Source organism: Neophocaena asiaeorientalis, unplaced genomic scaffold (genome assembly GCF_003031525.2).
Source record: "Neophocaena asiaeorientalis asiaeorientalis breed wild unplaced genomic scaffold, Neophocaena_asiaeorientalis_V1.1 scaffold190, whole genome shotgun sequence".
NCBI lineage: Eukaryota > Metazoa > Chordata > Mammalia > Artiodactyla > Phocoenidae > Neophocaena > Neophocaena asiaeorientalis.
The window spans coordinates 3,027,865-3,050,750 of record NW_020175017.1 but is presented as its reverse complement, the minus strand read 5'-3'; the positions used below and the strand labels follow the sequence as shown (position 1 = coordinate 3,050,750).

The window sequence follows — 22,886 nt, the reverse complement described above, 5'->3', positions numbered from 1 at the left end:
CTCTAGTAGTTTTCTGGTAGCATCTTTAGGATTCTCTATGTATAGTATCATGTCATCTGCAAACAGTGACAGCTTTACTTCTTTTTTTCTGATTTGTATTCCTTTTATTTCCTTTTCTTCTCTGATTGCTGTGGCTAAAACTTCCAAAACTATGTCGAATAAGAGTGGTGACAGTGGGCAGCCTTGTCTTGTTCCTCATCTTGTCTTGTTGCTGAAAGCATCTGGAAATGATTTCAGTTTTTCACCATTGAGGACTATGTTGGATGTGGGTTTGTCATATATGGCCTTTATTATTTGTCCATTTCTTCCAGGTTGTCCATTTTATTGGCATAGTGTTGCCTGCAGTAATCTCTCATGATCTTTTGTATTTTTACTGTCCCCAGGGGCTAAAGTTGGTTCAGTGGATTGTGTAGGCTTCCTGGTGGAGGGGACTAGTGCCTGTGTTCTGGTGGATGAGGCTGTATCTTGTCTTTCTGGTGGGCAGGTCCACGTCTAGTGGTGTGTTTTGGGGTGTCTGTGGACTTATTATGATTTAGGCAGCTTCTCTGCTAATGGGTGGGGTTGTGTCCCTGTCTTGCTAGTTGTTTGGCATAGGGTGTCCAGCACTGTAGCTTGCTGATCGTTGAGTGAAGCTGGATGCTGGTGTTGAAAAAATCTCTGGGAGATTTTCGCCATTTGATATTATGTGGAGCTGGGAGGTCTCTTGTGAACCAGTGTCCTGAAGTTGGCTCTCCCACCTCAGAGGCACAGCAGTGACTCCTGGCTGCAGCACCAAGAGCCTTTCATCCACACAGCTCAGAATAAAAGGGAGAAAAACTAGAAAGAAAGAAAGAAAGAAAGAAAGAAAGGAAGGAAAAAAGAAAGAAAGAAAGAAAGAAAAGAGGAAAAATAAAATAAGGTAAGATAAAGTAAAATCAAGTTATTAAAATAATTATTTTTTAAAAAAGGGACGGATAGAACCCTAGGACTAATGGTGGAAGCAAAGCTATAGAGACAAAATCTCACACAGAAGCATACATATACTCACTCAAAAAAAGAGGAAAAGGGGAAAAAATAATAAATCTTGCTCTCAAAGTCCACCTCCTCCATTTGGGATGATTCATTGTCTATTCATGTGTTCCACAGATGCAGGGTACATCAAGTTGATGGTGGAGCTTTAATCCGTTGCTTCTGAGGCTTCTGGGAGAGATTTCCCTTTCTCTTCTTTGTTTGCCCAGCTCCCAGGGGCTCAGCTTTGGATTTGGCCCCGCCTCTGCGTGTAGGTCGCCGGACGGCGTCTGTTCTTCGCTCAGACAGGACGGGGTTAAGGGAACCGTTGATTCGGGGGCTCTGGCTCACTCAGGCCCGGGGAGGGAGGGGCACGGAGTGCGGCAAGAGCCTGCGGCGGCAGAGGCCGGCATGACATTGCACCAGCCTGAGGCGCGCCATGCGTTCTTCCGGGGGAGTTGTCCCTGGATCCCGGGACCCTGGCACTGGCGGGCTGCACAGGCTCCCCGGAAGGGGGGTGTGGATAGTGACCTGTGCTCGCACACAGGCTTCTTGGTGGCGGCAACAGCAGCCTTAGCGTCTCATGCCTGTCTCTGGGGTCCGCGCTTTTAGCCGTGGCTCGCGCCCGTCTCTGGAGCTCCTTTAAGCAGCGTTCTTAATCCCCTCTCCTCGCACACCAGGAAACTAAGAGGGAAGAAAAAGTTTCTTGCCTCTTTGGCAGGTCCAGACTTTTCCCCAGACTTCCTGCCGGCTAGCCGTGGTGCACTAACCCCCTGCAGGCTGTGTTCACACCGCCAATCCCAGTCCTACCCCTGCGCTGTGACCGAAGACCGAGCCTCAGCTCCCAGCGCCGCCCGCCCCTGCCTGTGAGCAGAGAAGCCTCTCGGCCTGATGAGTACCAGTCGGCACCGCTCCTCTGTGCGGGAATCTCTCCCCTTTGCCCTCCGCACCCCTGTTGCTGCGCTCTCCTCCGCGGCTTCGAAGCTTCCCCCTCCACCACCCGGAGTCTCCGCCCGCGAAGGTGCTTCCTAGTGTGTGGAAACATTTCCTCCTTCACAGCTCCCTCCCACTGGTGCAGGTCCCGTCCCTATTATTTTGTCTCTGTTTATTTTTTCTTTTTCCCTACCCAGCTACGTGGGGGAGTTTCTTGCCTTTTGGGAGGTCTGAGGTCTTATGCCAGCGTCCAGTGGGTGTTCTGTAGGAGTTGCTCCACGTGTAGATGTATTTCTGGTGTATCTGTGGGAAGGAAGGTGATCTCCGCGTCTTACTCTTCCGCCATTTTCCCCCTCCCAGAATATTTTTTAATGTAGGAAAAATTCTTATAAGCGATGAGGTAAATAAAATGTCAGTTATGTTATTGCTCAGCCTACATATTCATCGTTAAGTCTTGTCTTGAAAAGTAGGATAAAACTGATCAGTTAAAACTGGGTAAAAAGGGGGAATGAATCAAGAGATATGAAAAGTGTGAAAGTTTCTACACTTTCTTGTTCAATTTACTTATAACCCTCTAGCAGTATAGTTGCTAAAACTATCTAATGGTAAGATAAACTAAAGGGAAAGCCGAACCTGTGCCCTATGATGAAACTTGGTTTTGCCTGGTAAAAGCAAAAGGAAAACCTCCTGCATTCTGGACAGTTAGGTCCCACAGGTTCACATTTCTAGGGAATTTTTTAAAAGTAGCTCTTCAAAATTTATTCTTCATTGGTTCAGCACTGATAATAAAAATGTGTTTCTTTGATAGTCTTAATATTCACTCTGATAACTGGTATTTGTCAGTTTAATAACTTTCATTATCCTAGTGTTTCCATAAGTATAAACAGAATGAGTGGATACAATTGTATTGTAAAACAGGTGGTTAAAACATAGTCTTGATACAATGAAAGACTTCATATGCACAAGAACTAGCCTTTTAAGGAAAGAATTTTAAGTAATAAAAATATTACTTCCCATAGAAATTATTTGATTTGAAAATAAGTAGTAAAAACTAAGGTACTTATACACACTTTATGACTTTGCCACTCTTACTTGGCAATATGGCTGAATTTTCAATCCCAAGTGTTATTCTCTTTTGCTGAGAGGATAGATGGAGAAAACCCCTTTTAAAAGATCAGTTTTCTTTGCTTCTTCAATAGCATTTGTTGATTACATTTTCCATCAATCATTCACTGCTCTATGGAATGTTTTATCGTCCAATAAGTAAAACATCTTTGTCTCTAAAATGTAATTTCTGGAAAATGCTCTCAAGATTTGGCTTCCCCATAGCTGACAAAAACTGAGGAGATAGAACACAAGTGTAGTCTCTTTTTCCCAAGTGGATTTCAATACAATTTATTTTAATCATCCCCTGTAGGCTTGCTCATTTATCTTGTTGATTAGTGCAGTTGACACTTCTATTCCGGAATATCTTTTATGGTTTACTATACCTTTAGACTTCACTCCAATTTGTAGGATATCTATTTTGTCAAGACAATGGATTATAAATAAAACAAATAGTGCTATATGAATTTTAAAATAGTCTCAGTCTAGTGTCAGTTCAAAGCAAAATGATTACATTCCCCAAACCATAAAATATATTTTAGAAGTTCTCAATAACTATTTGTTAAGATAGTTTTAAGCTATTTTACTGTAGACTTTTAAATAAGATTCTAGCTGCCGACATAAATGAAGGAATACAAAAAAAAAAAAAAGAGGTAATTGATTTTTTTACAAAGCATGGGCATATTTTCCATCCATAGGGAACACACAGACAACTCCCAGAGATACCAATTCAAGAGCAGGTAGTGAGGATGTCAGCCAACAACGCTGAAACTAAACTTGACATGTCTAAAAAACCCCAAATATCAAGTAGAATCAAAAATGATATTATACTTTGCATTTTACCCTCTGAAGTAAAAATATTTTTCTGACCTGAGCAATTTGCTGATAGAGCAAAGTATGTTTGAAGGAATTTTTTTGTTGGTATATATTTTCCATTACTTTTTTGATTAAAAGTTAGCTGCACGAACAGTTACTGAATGCCCAGCATCTAAAGAGGGAAGCAGGGAACAGATGTTTAATAATTTATTCTTATAATTCTCTATCATGAAAGATTTTGGTTACTTTTCTAGCATTAAAAAAAAAAAGAAAATATACCAAATGCCACTGAATGGCATTTTTAAATTGGTTAAAATGGTGAATTTTCACTCTAATGGTGAATATGTGTTTTGCCACAGTAAAAATAAGTTAGTTCATATGCCTTTAATGAAACCACGTTTTTCCCAAGTTCAATAAGGAAAAACTCACAAGTTATACCTATAGGCCTCTCTTAGGACTGAAATCTGCACTGTCGAAAACATTTCCACCAGTGTCCACATGTGAATATTAAGCAATTAATATGTGGCTACTGCAACTAAGCAAGTGAATTTTTTATTTTATTTATTTGTTTATTTATTCATTTATTGTTATTGTTTGTTAATTGTCTGCTCTGGTACATATCTACCCTCTTAACTATGCAACTGGAATATGTAGTGGGTTAGTTAATGGAAAAAATCAGTTAGGGGCTTCCCTGGTGGCGCAGTGGTTGGGGGTCCACCTGCCGATGCAGGGGACACGGGTTCATGCCCCGGTCCGGGAGGATACCACATGCCACGGAGTGGCTGGGCCTGTGAGCCATGGCCCCTGAGCCTGCGTGTCCAGAGCCTGTGTTCCGCAACGGGAGAGGCCACAGCAGTGAGAGGCTCACGTACCGCGAAAAAAAAAAATCGGTTAAAGAAGAGAATTATAAAAAATGAAGTATACAAGCACAATTTTAATAATATATTTAAACTTAAAACATAAACATATACTCGTCCATTGGTTGGTTGTTGGTTGTAGGAACTAGGCCTTTTCACCATAATGCACTTTCTACCACTACTAATTTCAGTTTCTTTAAAGTGAAGTGACAGGTTTTTGAACAAATCCAAGAGCAGGATCTTTAGAGATTTTTATGTTTTCCTCAGTTCTTCACTGTTTTCTCATCCATACCTAATTCCACTTTTAAAACTCAAGTGTTTCCAAAGCATTTCGCCTTTTTTCTCCTCTTGAACTATCAGTTAACCTAACTTTTAATGAATCACACAGCTACAATTAAAAGTGGCATGAACATTTTGGTGACACACCTGATTAACTCTTGGTGTGCCCACAACCCAGTGAGGAGATAAATGTGAGTCCAGCCACAGCACTGAATAGGAATAGGCCAGGTCCATAGGCATCAGTACTCTTCCAAGTGCTGGCGAAGAGATGGTTAAGTAGAGGCTGTTTAAGATAATTTCTCTGTCCTAACAAGGAATGACAGACATTGGCATTTGGACTCCAGAAGGTAGGAGGAAAGATTCTGTAGCAGGAATGCCTGGATGAGGCACTGTCATGGCCAGTAAAAGGGTACCATGATCAGAGAGTTTGTCCCAGCAAGGAGTGAAGGGGCATAGAAAACTTCTGTTTATTAAGCACTTCTCTTGTGCCCACCCCCTTACAGGCATTATTTCATAGATTCGTCACAGTGTCCCTCATTTTCAGATGAAGTCATTGAGCATATTCCCAAAACATGTAGATCTGGAATTAGGAAACTATTCTGTCAAATGTCAAAACCAGTCTGTTCAACCAGTATTGGTTGAATGGCTATGCTCACCAAGTGATTCTGACGCAGAAGGTTCATGAAAACACAATGTCACCTTCACAAGGAACTACTGAGATAGCCAGCCAGAAAGGGAAGGAGCACTGCTGAGTAGGGAATGGTGTGGTTTGAGAGGGCTGGAGTGATTTGCTGGAGCCAGCTCATACCACCTTGCAAGAGCCAATTGTTAAATCAAAGAAATTTTATGAGTTGCTTCTTAAATACAGTCATTATTTACAAAAAAACATATAAACCTGCAATTAAATACATTATACAATGAACAAAGGCAATAAACACTCAAAATTCATCACTTCTTAATTATGTTAATTTTTCCACATAATTATCTTCTATGTTCTTAAGGTTATTTGTGTCTATTGCATCTGTATGGAGGAGATGCTATATGCATTAGTTATCTGGTGTTGCAAAACAAATTACAGTGGCAGCTCAATTATGAAACCTGTCTGATGGTTTCAGGTATAAATCGATTATTTCTTTTCATCAGAGTTTTTCACTAGTCAGCTTTTCCTCCCTACTAACTGCACCACAGATTGTAGTTCTTAAGGATTTGTTGCAATTGGCTTTTCTAGTTAGAGCACTGGAATTAGTAACAGAATATTAAAAATGCATTAAACAGGACAGTAATTTTCATTTACCCTTTGCATATTTCCATCTTGCACAGTATGCAACAGTTGTGTTTCATAACAGAATTCTTACTGAGCAGATACAATAGCTACCAGGGAAGCAGGACTAAGAATTCACAGTTGAAATGACACTGTTGTAATAATCTTTACTGAGTTTTGTTGAAATAGGGAATAATTTGTCTTAGAACATGCAATACATATTTTCCTTTGGGGGGAAGAAATTGAGAAGTGATTTTTATAGTATGTTTTTTTTATTAACATAGTTAGCAATCATTGAAATGGCTGATTGTCAAAGTAGGCAAAGAAAAAAGTTAAATCAATTATCTGACTCCTTTCTACATAATGAGATCAAGACTGTATTCACATTGATCTACTCACCAGGATTAACTAAGAGCCCCAAAGCAGGTCTCTATGTATACCTGGATCGGAAAGCCACTTTCTCTCTTCATTAAAACTTCAAAAGAACAAGTTGTAGAATTATGTCTGGTTGAGAGATGTTTTTTCTCCTTGTGCACAAAATAATTTTCCATGTACTGTCAGAGGTTCAGTGATACTACAGTAACATGGAAATGACCAGGATTATTCCAGGGCTTTTCATTTTAGTCTTTCTTAAAAGAAAAAGTCTGCCAAATGTCAAGTACTGTTTCTGCTGCTAGGATGGCTTTGTAAAATTTTAACAAAATTATTTTCTCATAAATATAAACCCTGGACACACACAAACAAAAACTACCAGAGGGATTTGGAGAACAAAACAAAGTAGACACATTTTGGATGGCAGTTGAATCTCAGGGGAAATTTTTGGTGAGTGACTAATGGTGGCTAATGACCCAAGAGAGAAAAAGTCCATCATCTTTCTGGCCTGAAAAGAGTGAGAGAAAATTTTGGGGACTCCTTGGCCCATGCAGAGTGAGAGGGGTTACTGATCAAAAACAAATGACAAAAAAACCCCTAAACTATGGTAGTCCCAAATTCTGTATATTAACTTTACCTGTCTCTGGCTGACCACAAGCCAAGCATGTGCAGACAGACTCAAAGCACTGAGTATAAAAGGATTAATGAGTTGCCCCTCCACCATCACCACCAACGTAAAACAGATTTTGCCTTGAAAACAGTTTGAATATAACCAGGTTAATGGCTTGCTTAAATAAAAATGTGACAATCTTCACAAGAATATATCAGAATGCTGATTCTCCATTACATAATATTGACAATGTCAGTGTTACAACCTAAAATCAATAGGCATACAAGAAAAAAAAATGACCCATTCTGAAGGAAAAATAATATCAACAGAGGCCAATGCAAGATGACTTGATATTGAAATTATCAGAAAGCAGCTACTAAACTTACGCTTAATGAGGTAAAGAAAAAAAACAACACAATGAGGATTGAAAAGACAAGAAATTTCAGTAGAGGAATACAAAAAAAAAAGAGAACTGAGTACACATTTTAGAACTGAAAATTATAATAGTTAAATTTAAAAATATCTGGCTGGAAAAATGGAGATATACATGCTGAACAACCACTATGGTGACCACCACAAAATAACTGCAAAGTGACTTCTAAATTTAAAAAAAAATTCTAGAAAACTCAAAACATAGAAAGAGAAGAACAACAACAACAAAAAAAAAAAACAAGGGGAGAATGCAGAAACCAAAAATGTCATTTCATACCATCCAACATACATTCTACAGTTTTTACTTTACATTTTATCACTATTCCCATCCTCCACTGGAATATAACTTATGTGAAAGCAGGGATCTTTTTCTGTTTTAATGTATTTATTTATACATTTTTAAACTAATTTCAATTTTAGATTCCCTGAATACCTGACACCTATTAGCTTCTTAACAACTATTGGTTGGATAAATGAATAAGTTCCAGATTTAATGTAATTTTTATCTATTAAGGTAGAACTAATAATCTAATGTGAGCCAAATATACCCATTTAAGATAATAAAGGAAAATCATTTATATTCTTCACCTGAGTGCTAAATTCAATTGCATGTTTTCTGAAGCTTCCTATTATTATAATCACATATTCTTAATTTTTGAATTGTAATATGATTTCTGGATGGTTGGCAGCTCAAGTTATCATTTTAAATCTTATTAAGAAAAGCCTGAGTAGAGATGAGTGACCCTCAGTGGAGTCTGGTAGAACTCAGATTAGCAAGGGTTCCAGATGCTTTATGCTGATACAAATGCTGTATGAATTTCCTAAGCTCATTCAATTGAGCTACACAGTTCTTGAGGGACCCTTGTTATAATATTTTGACATTCTAACATGTGGTCCCAGAAGCAAAAATTCAATTGCGGGAGTATCTTAAGAAGTTGGGTAGGAGGGTTACTTGAAGTTGGTGATTTTGTGTGTATTCATAATTACTGGTTTTATTATTCTGACATTTGGAATTGATGCATATGTTTTACATTAAATAGTATAAGTATATAAAATACTTTTCAAGGTATCTGTCACATTATTTGTCTTAAAATATAAGTAAATATATAAATAGCACTAGATGAAGTTAAAACAGTGCTTTAATTACTTCAGACTAGCTTTATCTGTTTATGTGGACAAGCAAGCCTTAAGATTACCTCTGGGTTTGCTATGGGTCTTGATTGAAGAGATAGAAGACAGAGAGAGACAGACAGAGAGACACAGAGACAGAGACAGAGAGTTTGAGCGAGACAGAGACAGAGAGTTTGAGTGAAAATAGTTTCCAATATTTATTTCTACGTTCCAACAGATTACCATAGTGCAAGAACACATATGACTAAACTATTACAAGGTGTGCAGTCAAGCCACAAGCTGTAGCTTCTGTGTATCTGGAAAAATTAGAATAGATAGAGAATGAGAATGACCCAAAAGAAATGGATTATTCCTACAACCAATCATATATTAAGCAGTTCCCTGAAATGACTAGTTTTCACTTTTTTAAAAAATTAATTTATTTATTTATTTTGGGCTGTGTTGGGTCTTCGTTGCTGTGGGTGGGCTTTCTCTAGTTGCAGTGAGGGGGGGCTATTCTTCATTGCAGTGCACAAGCTTCTCCTTGCGGTGGCCTCTCTTGTTGCGGAGCATGGGCTATAGGCGCGTGAGCTTCAGTAGTTGTGGCACATGGGCTTCAGTAGTTGTGGCTCATGGGCTCTAGAGCTCAGGCTCAGTAGTTGTGGTGCACAGGCTTAGCTGCTCCACGGCATGTGGGATCTCCCCAGACCAGGGCTCGAGCCCATGTCCCCTGCACTCGCAGTCAGGTTCTCTACCACTGTGCCACCAGGGAAGCCCTAGTTTTCACTTTTATGTAAGACAAATTTTAATAAGTTAAGAAATGGAGGAAACATCATGGGAGTTCAACCATCTCACTGGATCTTTACCAAAACCTTTGTGGGGGACCAGGGGACAAAAACAAAACAATAAAAGTCTATCACACATGGCCTAAGTCTTAAGAAACTCAAATGAAAAATTTTACATTAAAAAATAAGAGACAACCATTCATTTAGTAAAGAAACATTAACAAGGCCACTTGGGAAGTTTCATTACACAAGTCAGAAATATTCCTTAAAAAAATAAACTACTTTAGTAAGTTAGTTCTGAAAAACTTGTTCATTAATTTAAACATGGGTCTGGTGGAAACTGCTCATCTCTCTCAAAAGTTCAACTATATGCCTCACTTGGGTACCAAAGAACTCACTTTCAGGATTGATCATTGGCATGGCCGCCATGTGCTGCCTGCTATGGGCACGATGCTCAGCAAGGCACTTCCGCTGTTCTCCAAGGTGTCTCTGCAGCTACTTGGGTTTCTGCAAAATCGGGTGGCTTGGTTACAATCACAGGAATGCAGAAGGATATATCTTTTTTGTGACATTGCTTCAGAATCACATGGAATCATTTCTGCTGCACTTTCTTGGTTGAACTAGTTAGAAAATTCTGCCCAGTTTCAAGGGAAGAAGATATTATCAACCCCTAATGACTCAGGAGTGGTAAAATTCTGGAAATATGGTGGTGGCCATCTTTGGAAAATCCAAACTTCCACACCTGGCTCCTTTATGATCTACCCACAATATTTCTGACAAAATAAGCTCTTTAGCCCTTAGTGAAAAATGTTAAAAGCTCATGTTTCCACACTTATATTATTCGAGCAATTTTAGATGCTTAAGTTCAACATTGATGAAGTAAGTTTTAATGTTTCAGTTGTTCTTCTGCTAAATTTATTCACAAATATTTATAATTGCTGGCTTATATTTACCACTTTACATAAATCTAGGAAATGTCTTCATTCAAGTATGCTAATTTTTATTATGCTGAATAAACAATGTATTTAATTACTCCTAAAAATCATAAAATTCTTTATCAAACTACAGCATAATTAACCAAACTATTGACAATGATTTTTTACTTCTCTTCCTTTTGACTTTATTTTTTTACTTCTATACCTTTTAATTTCAGATTGCCCTATTCTAACTTATATTTAAATTAGAATATTTTTAGAAGTTCATTTTTTGGTTTTATTTTAAAGAGATAGAGAATATCAATTTGTTATAACATAATATCTCTTTCTTAGGCATTTCTTGGACTTTTCTTTGAAAATAAATGAGGAAAATATGGAATTGTTTATAAAAGTGTTTTTCTTTATTTATATTAAGTTAGTGGCAGTTTCTGATTGTTTTCCAGATACGTAAATATATTTTGATAATTATTCCTAACCATAGTCTGAAAAATTCCAATGAATATTGTGAATATAGTAAAATGAAACATACACAAATCTTCCAATATGTACAGACATTAGAAACCTATCTCAGTACAGATGTTGGCCATCACTATCAATTGACAGCTAAATTGTTGGTTTAGGGCTACCTTTTGGCTGAGACAGCTAAATGAGGCACCTGAATTCTAGTCTACTGTATAAGATATACATGGTCCTCAAAAGTAAGGTCATATATCAATAAATACAAGTATTAAGAATTATATTGATAGCAAAAGCAATCCTTGTCATATATAAAGTCTATTTTTCTGTCACAAACACTATTTTTCTAGTCATTTCTATGTTTACCTCAACATTAGTAATGAAGCAAGTCATGAATATAAGCAGTGATTAGAAAGAAAGCCTAAAATAATTGTCTTAATTCCTTTCATTTTCCAATTAAAACTAATAGGATAATGTATGATGACAGTGCAAGCCAAAAGGAATGGTGCAATTGTTTTTCTAAATGGATCAGATAAAACTTGTGACCAGGTGAAGACTTTTTACTTGGTTTGCTTCAGTTTTGCCTTTTACTGCTTTCATTTCAGCAACTAAAAGTTTGTGGTTGGCAGCCAAAACAAATTTATCTTCTGTTGAATTTCATTTTATGGAATTTCTAGGATGAGGGTTGGTTTCCAGTGTGCAGAGAAGTGATTATAATAGAAATATTTAACCTATGAAAGTGTTCTTTGAAATTGCAAATTATAGGAAGCCGATTAAATTGACCACCATTTGTTGTCTTCCACAAGTAATAAATTTTTATCCAATGAAGCTTCAATTGCTTAAATATTTTTGGTAATCTCTCCTCAAAAAATGTTACCCAAATATATGAATAAAGCACGGGAACTTACTGGTATTTTCATATCTCTTGTGGAGAAAATTATTTTTCCTCCTTGTTTATTTAATTTTCTAAAAAATTAAATATATCTTCAATACATGGAAAACATTGTCCTTGATATAATGGGACTGTTAAAATTAATTGATTCATATTTAACCCATTTATAGAAAAATCTCCTAAAAAACAATTTCAATATATGTTTTCACCAGTTGATTTTACAAGGTATTTTATACTGACTATTGAAAAATTAGAATATTTAGTTCTCTTGATTTTCTATATTTAATTCAAATGTTAAAAGTAATTTTATCTTTGAGAATAGCTCTCACTTTTCTACTCTATTTCATCATTTTGTGTCAACTTTCTCCAGAATGTTTCAAACAATAAAGTATGTAACTCAGCCTAAAATTTATGAAAGTACTCGTTACAAATTATATCACTGATATCCCAAAATTGCTGAGAAAATGTATATTTAACAATTATTTTATTAGAAATTTTAAAAACACGTTTTTCTTCTATTTTGTATCTTATCTTATTATACAGTTGAATAAAATAGTGTACTATGAAACCCTAATTCAATAATAATTTCTGTCAGCATTTTATGCTAAAATTAAATCCAGATTTTTCAAGTATCCATTTGGTATGGTAAGTATTTAAAATTATACCAGATTCTTCTACCAGATAACATGCCTTGAGGCTTTCTTAACAGATTATAAATTCTGGTGCCAGCCTACTTGGGTTTAAATCCTTGCTCTACAATTTCCTGTCACCTTAGAAGCAACATTTACCAGTCTCCTTCAGGTACTGTCTATAAAATGGTGAGAGTGAAAATGGTACATCACTTATGATATTGGCCTGGGAATTAAATATTTTATCTAAATGTTTAGCATATGATCTGTCTTTTAAAAAGTATATATGTTACTTTTTTAATGATTTTTCTTCCCAGGACCATTAGGACCGTTTGTTCAGGTGATGCAAATGATTTTAGAGTTGGTCTTATCAAAAATAATTGTTAGCGATGTAAATACTAATTTTCTACAAAAATTAATTCTCTCAAAAGCAAATAAAAATGACATTTAAACTTTCTTTTTCTTAATGTTTGTTCTGTAACTTTCCTATGTTAACTTGAAAGAGGAAAAGCATCACTTTATCCCATTGTTTCTGCCTCAAGAGCACTGACTTTCAGAATACAGAAATAAAATACTGATTGCAGGTTTTCTAGCGATTCATTTTACTGATTCAGCACACTTATTTGATAATAAGCACATATTTATTTTCAGTTTGCAAATTTTATAGTGCAGTTCTCTAAGTACTCTACATGAGACATCTCAATATAATAAATGGCTTTTAAGCAAGCACATCAAAGCACAACTGACTTTTTTCCTTGTATTTATTCATTTACTTATCCACTGGAGGGAAATAAAGCACACGATACCTGTCCATGGTGCATTTCAATGGTTGGGTTACTAGACCTTATCAAGGTTCTTTACTATCACTTTATTCTAGTAGCTATATTCTTCTCTCAGACTCAGAGTAAAGCCAAGAGATAATATTCCTTCAATTACATGGTTTTCAGTATGCTGATAACTTCTAATCTCAGCTAGATTGTTGATAACTAAAAAAAGAAAAATTAAATCCAGGCATAGATTCACTTTACAAATGTCCATTTTGGATAATGAGGGAGACATCTCATATACTGTACTTTGAAATAGTCTCAATTATTTTAAACTAAAGTAGTTTTATATGATTACTGATTTATATAAATTAGTCTAAAAAGTATGAGAATAATAATTTCCAAGTATTTATAATTCTTTATTAATTTATTTATTCTACACATCATATTGTGTATTAATTATGTTCAGATGACTCTGCTACCCGAATGCTGTGAAATAGGAGAAAAATAATATTAGCGAGATAATAATAACATAGTTTAGATAAATAAAGGACCAAATTAGTAATAGCTTTTTTTCCTTACTTTTTTGTTTCTTAAAAGGAAAGATTGAAAAGGATTTAGATTATTCAGTTCATACCAGATAAGTCAGGCCTTAAGAAATTACTGTGCTGTCCTCAGTAAAACAATGTTGAAAAACGTCATGACAATGGGAATGATTAAATCTCTTTTTCAGTTTTAGATGTGTAAGTTTAGAGTAGCACAAAATCAAACAAATGAACATAATTGGCAAATAAATATACCACACTGGAGTGTATTTTGTAAAATCTATGTTCCTTTTATAATATATGTTTATTATTGAAATTTTGAATGACAATATCACTTTTCAAATGACAATATCACTTCCACTTTACCAAATAACTTGACTTTTTGAGTCTTGTAAGAATAATAATTCCTAAATCAATTAGAGGTACTCAAACATGTTACTATGCTAATAGCAAATGTACATTTTCCTTTAATAAGTAGACATACACTTAGATTTGAAATGTATTAATTCACTGTGCTGCTTCTCTTATCTAATCCACCAGCCCACTAGTTTCAGCTCAAATATATGTACCCCAAATGGTTTATCATTTGTATTTGGAGATATATGTTGTTGTCACTTTTGTGTTACAAATGATGTCTTTTATACGAAATTCTACCATCACATAATATTACAAATATGACTTAAAACTGTTAGCAAGCATTTAATTTTAATTGCTTTGTCCATATTGCTATTATCTCCCTGCAGAATTATTGTTACTACAGTTAACAGTATAAGAATATTATTTCCAGAATGCTTTTGCTCATAAGTGTCACTTTGTGTGCTGGTTAAAATAATTGTTTTTATCAGATTTGTAATATTTTAATTTTTCATTGTGATGTTTCAAACGTAGAAAAAACAGCAGAAACAAATATTACATATACCTATCAGTTCATTATTATGATTAAACACACATTATATTACCTGTAGATGCTTTTATTTCTCTTTTAGAAAAAAAACTTGCAGACATAGACTATAAGTCCACATACTACTCTTTTCCTCTTTCTCATTCTCCAGAGTTAATCAAATACCTGAAACTGGTGAATATCATTTCCATATTTCTTACTATTCTTTTATTGTGTATGTTTAATATATAATATACACATGACATACAGAATTGCTTTGCTTTGCTTTGCTTCTTGAAATGTTACAAAGAAATGGACCCAAGAAGCTATCTTATGTAGGATTTTACGTATCAGTGTTGAAGAAGTGAAATTGGTCAGTACTATTCTGTCCATGTATTTCCCTTTTTGGTGTTAGTAAAATAAAACTACACTAAAAATATATATTTGGGGTTCAGGTTCCGGATAAGATGTATATACACACTACCTGTGTGTCCTAATGAATACTGAGAACCCTCATAAGCAAATAGAACAGGCAGAATAGAACAGAAGATTAGAATCCAAAATTCCATCAAAGCTGCAGTGAATCTAGTATTTTTTTCTCTTCTGATATCTCATGGTTTTAAACTTAAACACCAGAATAAGCCACTGGGGCACAAACAGAGAGAGCTCAAAGAGAAATCCTCTAGTCTGGCTCAAGGAGTGTGAAAAGGAACCCTTAACACTCAGAGTATATAATTTTATATCTTTTGTTTTCTTTCTTCCATTCTCCTTCACTCTAACCCTTAAGCAATCCCATTGTGACAGCAGCAGCTGGCAGCAATAAGCTCCTGCAGGAGCCAAAATTCTAATGGAGATGAGCCTTCTTTTTCCTTCTATGGAACTGTATTTCCAAAAGAATGGGTGGAAATCCATTTTTTTCTTTGTTTGTTTGGTTGGTTGGTTTTTTTCTCTATCCTTGTTTTGCTTGGCTCTGCATGCAGGAGCAGTTTTGGGAGTGCCCAGCAAGGCAGAGTATATAAAACACCAGATTTCTGAATAGAGTTCCAGAGAGGAGCCCAAAGAAACCAGGAAGTACAAGGGATATTGTGGAGAGGAAAGTGCTGAGGAAGGAGATAAACTAAGCTATTTATGACTTTCTGGGCTCATCCTCAAACTCCACATGTGTACATCTGATCCCATTCAGTACACCAAACACTTTGAGAATTGAACAGAGAGACCATCACCCAGGTCTGGATATTGACTGGTGCACACATGGAACAGTTCCGAATAGTGCAAAAAGGGTTGGAATCAGAATTGACTTTAAAACAGTAGCCCATGGAAGGCTATCAACGTTCGCCACAGGATTTAATCAAGACCCAGAGTCTCATTGTATAACATTTAATATGTCTAAGGTAAAATTCAGAAATCCTTGGAATTTGAAGAACCAGGAAAATCTCATTTCATATGGAAAAAAAAAAATCAAGACACACCCATGATAAGATGACACATATATTTGAATTATTTGGCAAAGACTTGAAAGAAACTATTAATTTCACAAAGCTCCAGAAAACAATTTAAAAGGTATTTGAAACCAAAAGGAAAATTTGTTTCAGCAAGGAAATATAAGGTACACATTACTTGGGAAAAAAAACGCCTCACTATATACAGGGACTAATTGGCAGAATAGAGATAACAGAGGAAATAGTGAAATTGAAGATAAAGATACATTATTCAATCTGAACAACAGAGGGGAAAAAAAATAATGACAAGAACCTTATGTCATGTAACAAAATATTTATATTATTTGTGTCTTTGGAGTATCAGGAGAGGAGATAGAGCAAAGTGTGGAAAAATTTTTGAAAAAAATCACAGAAACTTCCCAAACTTGGAGCCAAGATATAAACTTACCAGTTGAAGAAGCTTAGTGAATACCAAATAGGGTAAATACAAAGGACTCCATGACCAGATACTACTGAAAATGAAAGATAAAGAAAAAAGTCTTCTAAAAATTCTTAGAGAAAACAAACAAACAGAAAACAAACAAAAAAAAATACTGTCTATAGGGAACAATAATTTCAATGACTGCAGATTTCTCACTAGATACCATGGACTCCAGAAAGTAAGGGTACCACAGTGCTAAGTGCTGAAAGGAAAAAGCTTTAAAACCAAGTTTCAGTATTCAGGGCAAATATTATTTAAGGATAAATGTAAAATAAGAGCTTTCTCAGATGAAGCAAAACTAAAATAACTCATTGCAGCAGAACTGCTCTAAAAAAATTACTTAAAGGAATTTCTTCAAAAAGAGGATGTTATGGGTTGATGTGTCGCCCTCCTCCCAAAAAAAGGTATATAGAAGCCCCCAGATTTCTTACAGAGAGAATCAAGTGAAAATGTGGTCATTGGGGTGGGCTGTAATCCAATGTGACTGCTGTCCTTATACAAAGAAGAATTTTGGACACAAAGACAAGGATAGAGGGAAGACAATGTGAAGACCCAGAGAGGCATGGAACAGACGTTTCCTTACAGACCTCAGAAGGAACAAACCCTACCAACAACTTGATCTTGGACATCTAGCAACTAGAACTGTGAAACAGTAAATTTCTGTTTTTGTAGGCCAACCACCTACTTTATGGTACTTTGTTATGGCAGTCCTAGGAAACTAATACAAAGGGGAAATGATAACAGAAATTTGGAACATCGGAAATGAAGAAAAAAAGCAATTGCTTAAAAATGTTAGGAGTGACAGGGAGTATAATGACATTCTGAAATGATGGAAAATAGAGAATTTGTTGCCAGCACACCTGCCCTAAATGAATAGCTAAAGGAAGTTCTCTAAAAGAAGGAAACTTGGAACATCAGGAAGGAAGAAAGAACATGGAAATGGCAAATATGTGGGCAAATTCAGTTTCCTTCTCAAGTTTTATATTTGATGGCTGAAGTAAAAATTGGAACACTGATACATGTAAAGGGAGTAATTGAGATAATTATAGAGTGTGAGCAGGCAGCAGGAGAGCAAGTGGGAGGAAGGAACTGAGGGTGGGACTCAGCAAGCTGTGTGTGAGCCAAGCGAGGGCAGCCACCTCCAGGGAGCACTGAGATTCCTCTAGTCCCTCTGACGCTACCCACCATTCAAAGGTTGATTCTTTCAGAGAGCAGATCACAACTGAGGCAGAAGACTTGGTGGAAAACATTTTCTCAAAGAAGTTGTTAGAACTTGACAGTTTTTTGAAAGGACCAATCCTAAACATATATAACCTAACTCAGATCCACTCAGACATGAGTCTGCTGGTCCCTGACTATTCTTCTCACCAATAGCCACAATGGACTGGAAGATCCCACTTCCAAGAAGCGAAGATTGGGTGAGTGTGGAGGCCTTCCAAGGAACCATGGTATTTGTGATGCCCAATGTGATGCTAAAAAGCAACCAGGAGTTAGTGGAGAGTTTTGAGACAGTGAAACATGAGATCTGGCCGCTGATCCTGAAATGAAGCACCATAAAAATGTGGGTACAACTCCTAATTCCTGTGTTAGAAGATGGGAACAACTTCAGGGTGTCCATTTAGGAGAAGACAATTGCAGAGCTAAGAATGTTGAGAGCTGCATCTCATCTGGATCAGATTTCTAGATATTATGTTACAAGAGCCAAATCGGTTTCCAAAATAGCTAAATATCCCCATGTGGAGGACTTTCCTGCACCCTGACAGGTATTGATGAGAAAGAATATAACAGCTTTTAGCTCATCATATCAGAGCTAAAGAATCAATATGTCATTCTACATGACATGATCCTGAAAAATATCAAAAAGATCAAATGCAGAGACACTGTACAGAGGCCAAGGCCAGGGGACTCTGTGAGTCTGGCTCAAGACCCACATCACCTTAGTTTGTTACATGACTATGGTGATGGGGAGATTGGCTGGAAATAGTAATCACACTTCTCTGTGTTTTTAGTTAGAGTTTAATGAAGCTGTCATGTAGTTCTGTGACAGACTTACCTCTTTTTTACAGGCCTTCTATTTCCTTCCCCAATACCTCATAATAAAATAAAATCAATAAACCTGTCCTAATTTCTGGAGAACTCCAGGTTTGTGTGCCCAGTATGTTAGCACAAGAATACATATGCTTTCTCTCTTCCACTTTTCCTTCCTTTAGGGGAGACAAGCTAATATCTTGGGCTTCGTGTTTTCTTCCTTTTGATGGTTAGTTGGTTAGGAACTGAGGGAACTAGAAGAAAATGCTAGGTATTTTTTAAAAATTGGAGTCAAGTGGATCAGCTCTTCTCTTCCTGAGGAAAGATTAGTGTCTCTTGCCACTGTGGGACATTGGATCCTGCCTGCCACAGTTGCCCTGATGATGACTTAGGGTTTCCCATCTACATACATTCCACTTTGAACCTGAACCTGAGCATGACAAAAAACACCTTGGACCTTCAGCCAAATCCCTAGCTCCTTCAGATGTTTTTATAACTAGGATTTTTACATGCACATATATCCATAATACACCTACACATAGTCATGCACGCACATGCCTTCCTACTCTGTTAGCTGTCACCTCCTCCCCCCTGCCCTGGTAAATTGGAGTGGGGGGTGTCTGCAGCTGTGAAGGTCAGCTGCTGCCATTGTTGCTGCTCCTTTTGGGCTCTCTTTTTGGAGTTTTACTTCTAGGGAAAGCAGTCACTTGTGTGCATATGTGTAAATGCCCACACAGCACGTACATATTCTGTGTATATAGAAATCTGTCAGGCAAGTCAAAACCATAGAAAAGTTGCCTCTATATCTCAAATCTTCCAGAGATATCACTTGTTACAGCTTTTGTACTAACCCATAACACCCCCAGTTTTTTATTGTACCACTACTGGAGAGTCAATATCTGCTGTCAATCTGCTGGTGACTCTCTCAGTGTCTATTTCTGACTTTTATTCTTTCTTTGTCTCTGTCTTCCAACCCCCAATCATATTTCCACCTGAATGCATCTTTTTTTTTTACTCCCAGTATGGTGTAGAGAAGGAGTCAGGATGCTGTTTTCCCATGAAGAGTTTTCAGTAACAAAGCAATTGCATTTTAGTTGTGCCCCTACCCACTCTCCAGACCCCTTCCAGCTAAAACCCTTCCCTCCTCCTACCATGTGTCTCTCAATTTCTTTTTTGTTTGTTGGATTGTTCCACTGCCCCTCCTCCTCACCCTACCACCTTTGAATTATAATGTAAAATTATTTTACCATGTCAAGAAATTATCAAAATTACAGGTACTTTAACTTCTTTCTTTAAAAAAAAGATAATTATAAAGCAAAATAAACCAAAACAAGCAGCAAAATGGTAATAAAAAGTAAGTGCAGAAATAAATGAAACAGAAAACAGAAAAGCAAAAAGGAAAATTAAAAACCTACTTTTTGAAATGATCAATAAAATTAATAAACCTCAAATATTGACAAAGAAGTAGAGAAAAGACACAAATTACCAGTGTCAGGAATAGAACCAAATGGGATATCACTAAAGACCTTGTAGATGTCAAAAGGATAATAAGGGGACACTAGAAACAACTTGATGCTCATAACTTTAGCTTTTGGTGTAGTAGACCAATTCCTTGGAAAGCACAATCTTCCACAACTCGTCTAATATGAAATAATAATTTTGGTAGCTTCATAACTATTAAGGAAATTGAATTCACTCATTAAAACTCCCCCAAATAAATCTCTAGGCCCATGTGTTTTCACTGAAGAATTCTACCAAATTTATAAAGAAGAATGAATATTGAATCTAGACAATTTCTTCCACAAAATATGAGGGAAACATTTCAACTCATTTTATGAGGCCATCATTACCCTGATACCAAAATCAGAGATATTACAAAAAAAGGAAACTATAGACCAATATCCCTCATGAATATAGATGCAAAAATTAACAAAATATTTGCAAATATAATTCAGCAATATATAAAAAGAAATATATACCATTACCAAATTTATTTATTCCATGGATACTAGACTAGTTCATTATTTGAAGATCAATCACTAAACTCCACCATATTAATAGGCTAAAAAAGAAAAGTCACAGAGCATATTTTATTGAGAAAATTCAATACCCGTTCATGATAATAACTGAGCAGATTTAGAGGGAGGATTCTGATTTGATAAAGGGCTTATACAAGCAAACCTCATTTTATTGTGCTTCACGATATTGCATTTTTTACAAATTGAAGGTTTGTGGCAACCTTGCATCCAGAAAGTTATTGGTGCCATTTCCCCAACATTTTCATGTCTCTGTGTCACATTTTGGTAATTCTTGAAGAATTAGACATGGAGCCTGAAGCTGTGACTGAATTGCTGCAATCTCATGATAAAACTTTAATGGATAAGGAGTTTCTTCTTAGGGATGAACAAAGAAAGTGGTTTCTTGATCAGGAATCTACTCATGGTGAAGATGCTGTGAAGATTGTTGAAATGACAACAAAGGATTTAGAATATTATTTAAACTTAGTTGATAAAGCAACAGCAGAGTTTGAGAGGATTGACTCTGATTTTGAAAGAAGTTGGACTATGGGTAAAATGTTATCAAATATTTCCAAGCTATGCCTGTATTAAAACAGTACAGCAAGTATCACACCTAAAAATTAGTAATTTTCCCCTTGAGGTTGGGAACATGGCAAGAATATCTGTTCTCCACATTCCTTTTTAGCATAGTACTGCAATTTCTAGCCAATGGAATAAGGCAAAAAGGAATGACTGAGTGAATGAAATAAAAGGTAAGCAGATTAGAAAGGAAGAAAAGAAACCTATTTACAGACAACATAGTTTTCCATGGAGAAAATACCAAGGAAACTAAGAAACAAGAATAACAACAACAATAGCAAAAAGAACTTCTAGTACTAAGTGAGTTCAGTATGGTCACAAGATACAAAATAAACAAACAAAATCTATTGTATCTCTACATAGGAGCAGTGAACTCTTGGACAAAAAATAAAAAGGTTACCACACCATTTACACTTGTTCTAAAAATGAAATACTTAGATGTAAATCTAACAAAACATGTAAAGGACTAGTATGCTTAAAACTACAAAATCATAACTAAAGAAATAAAAGATTTAAGTAAATTATGCTGTATTTAAATAGAACATACAGTGTTCATGAATTGAAAGATTCAACAAAGTAAAGATACAATTCTATCCAAATTGATATATAGATTTAATTCAATTCCTATAAAAATCCTAGAAGGTTCATTATAGAGATAGGCATGATGTCCTAAAATTTATGGGGAAAGGCAAAGGAAATGGAAACTTAAAATAGCTGAAACAATTTTTAAAAGGAAGAAAATGAATGGATCAGCATACCTAGAATTAAGGTTTACTATATAACTGTGGTTATCAGTTGCCATTGGCTGAATATTGCCAGAATTGATCAGTGGAACAGAATAGAGACTCTAGAAATAACCCCTCACAGATATCTGCAAATGAATAGAGAAGGAGCAAAATCAACTGAATGATGGAAGGATAGACTTCAACAAATTGTGCTGGAGCAATAAGACTCCCATAGTCCCCCCTGCCCTCCAAAAGTCTTAACCTAAATGTCACAGTTGATACAAAAATTAGCTCATAACACAATACTATGCAAAATACAATACTATAAAAACAAAAACTATAAAGCTTTTAGGAAAAAAATAGGTGATAATCGTCAGCACCTAAGAAGGGTACATTAAGCATTCTTAGACTTAACAATAGAACAGGATCCATAAAAGAAAAAAATATATATAAATCATACTTAATAAAAATTAAAATTTTTGCCCTGTGAAAGGTTTAGTTAAGAGGATGAAAAGACAAGTTCTGACTGGGAAAGATCATTTGCAAGCCACTTATCAGACAAAGTAGTAGTACCCCAAATATATAAATATATAAAAGAACTCTCAATCTTATAAGAAAAAGGACAAAAAACATAAACTGACATTTCACTGAAAAGGCTAGTTAGGTAGGAAAATCTAATGTAATAGGAAAATAAGCATATGAAAAACCATTCAACATCTTCAGCCATTAGGGAAATGCAAATTAAACTGTAATGAATTATAAATACATGTTTATTAGAATACCTATAATCAAAAGTAATGACAACACTAAAGGCTGGCAAGGATGTGGAGAAACTGGGTTGCTCACACGTTGCTGGAAGGAATATAAAATGGTTCAGTTGCTCTGTAAAGCAGATTGACAATTTCTTAAAAACCTAAACAAGCAATTACCATCTGAACCAGCTATTGCACTCCTGGGCATTTATCCCAG

At 35.9% G+C, this 22,886-nt stretch overlaps 1 pseudogene; it reads left to right on the top strand.

The window, feature by feature from the left end:
* LOC112411153 (proteasome activator complex subunit 3-like) overlaps positions 1-18,551 on the top strand; it is a 51,367-nt pseudogene extending 32,816 nt beyond the window's left edge.
* The last annotated feature ends 4,335 nt before the right edge of the window (positions 18,552-22,886 follow it).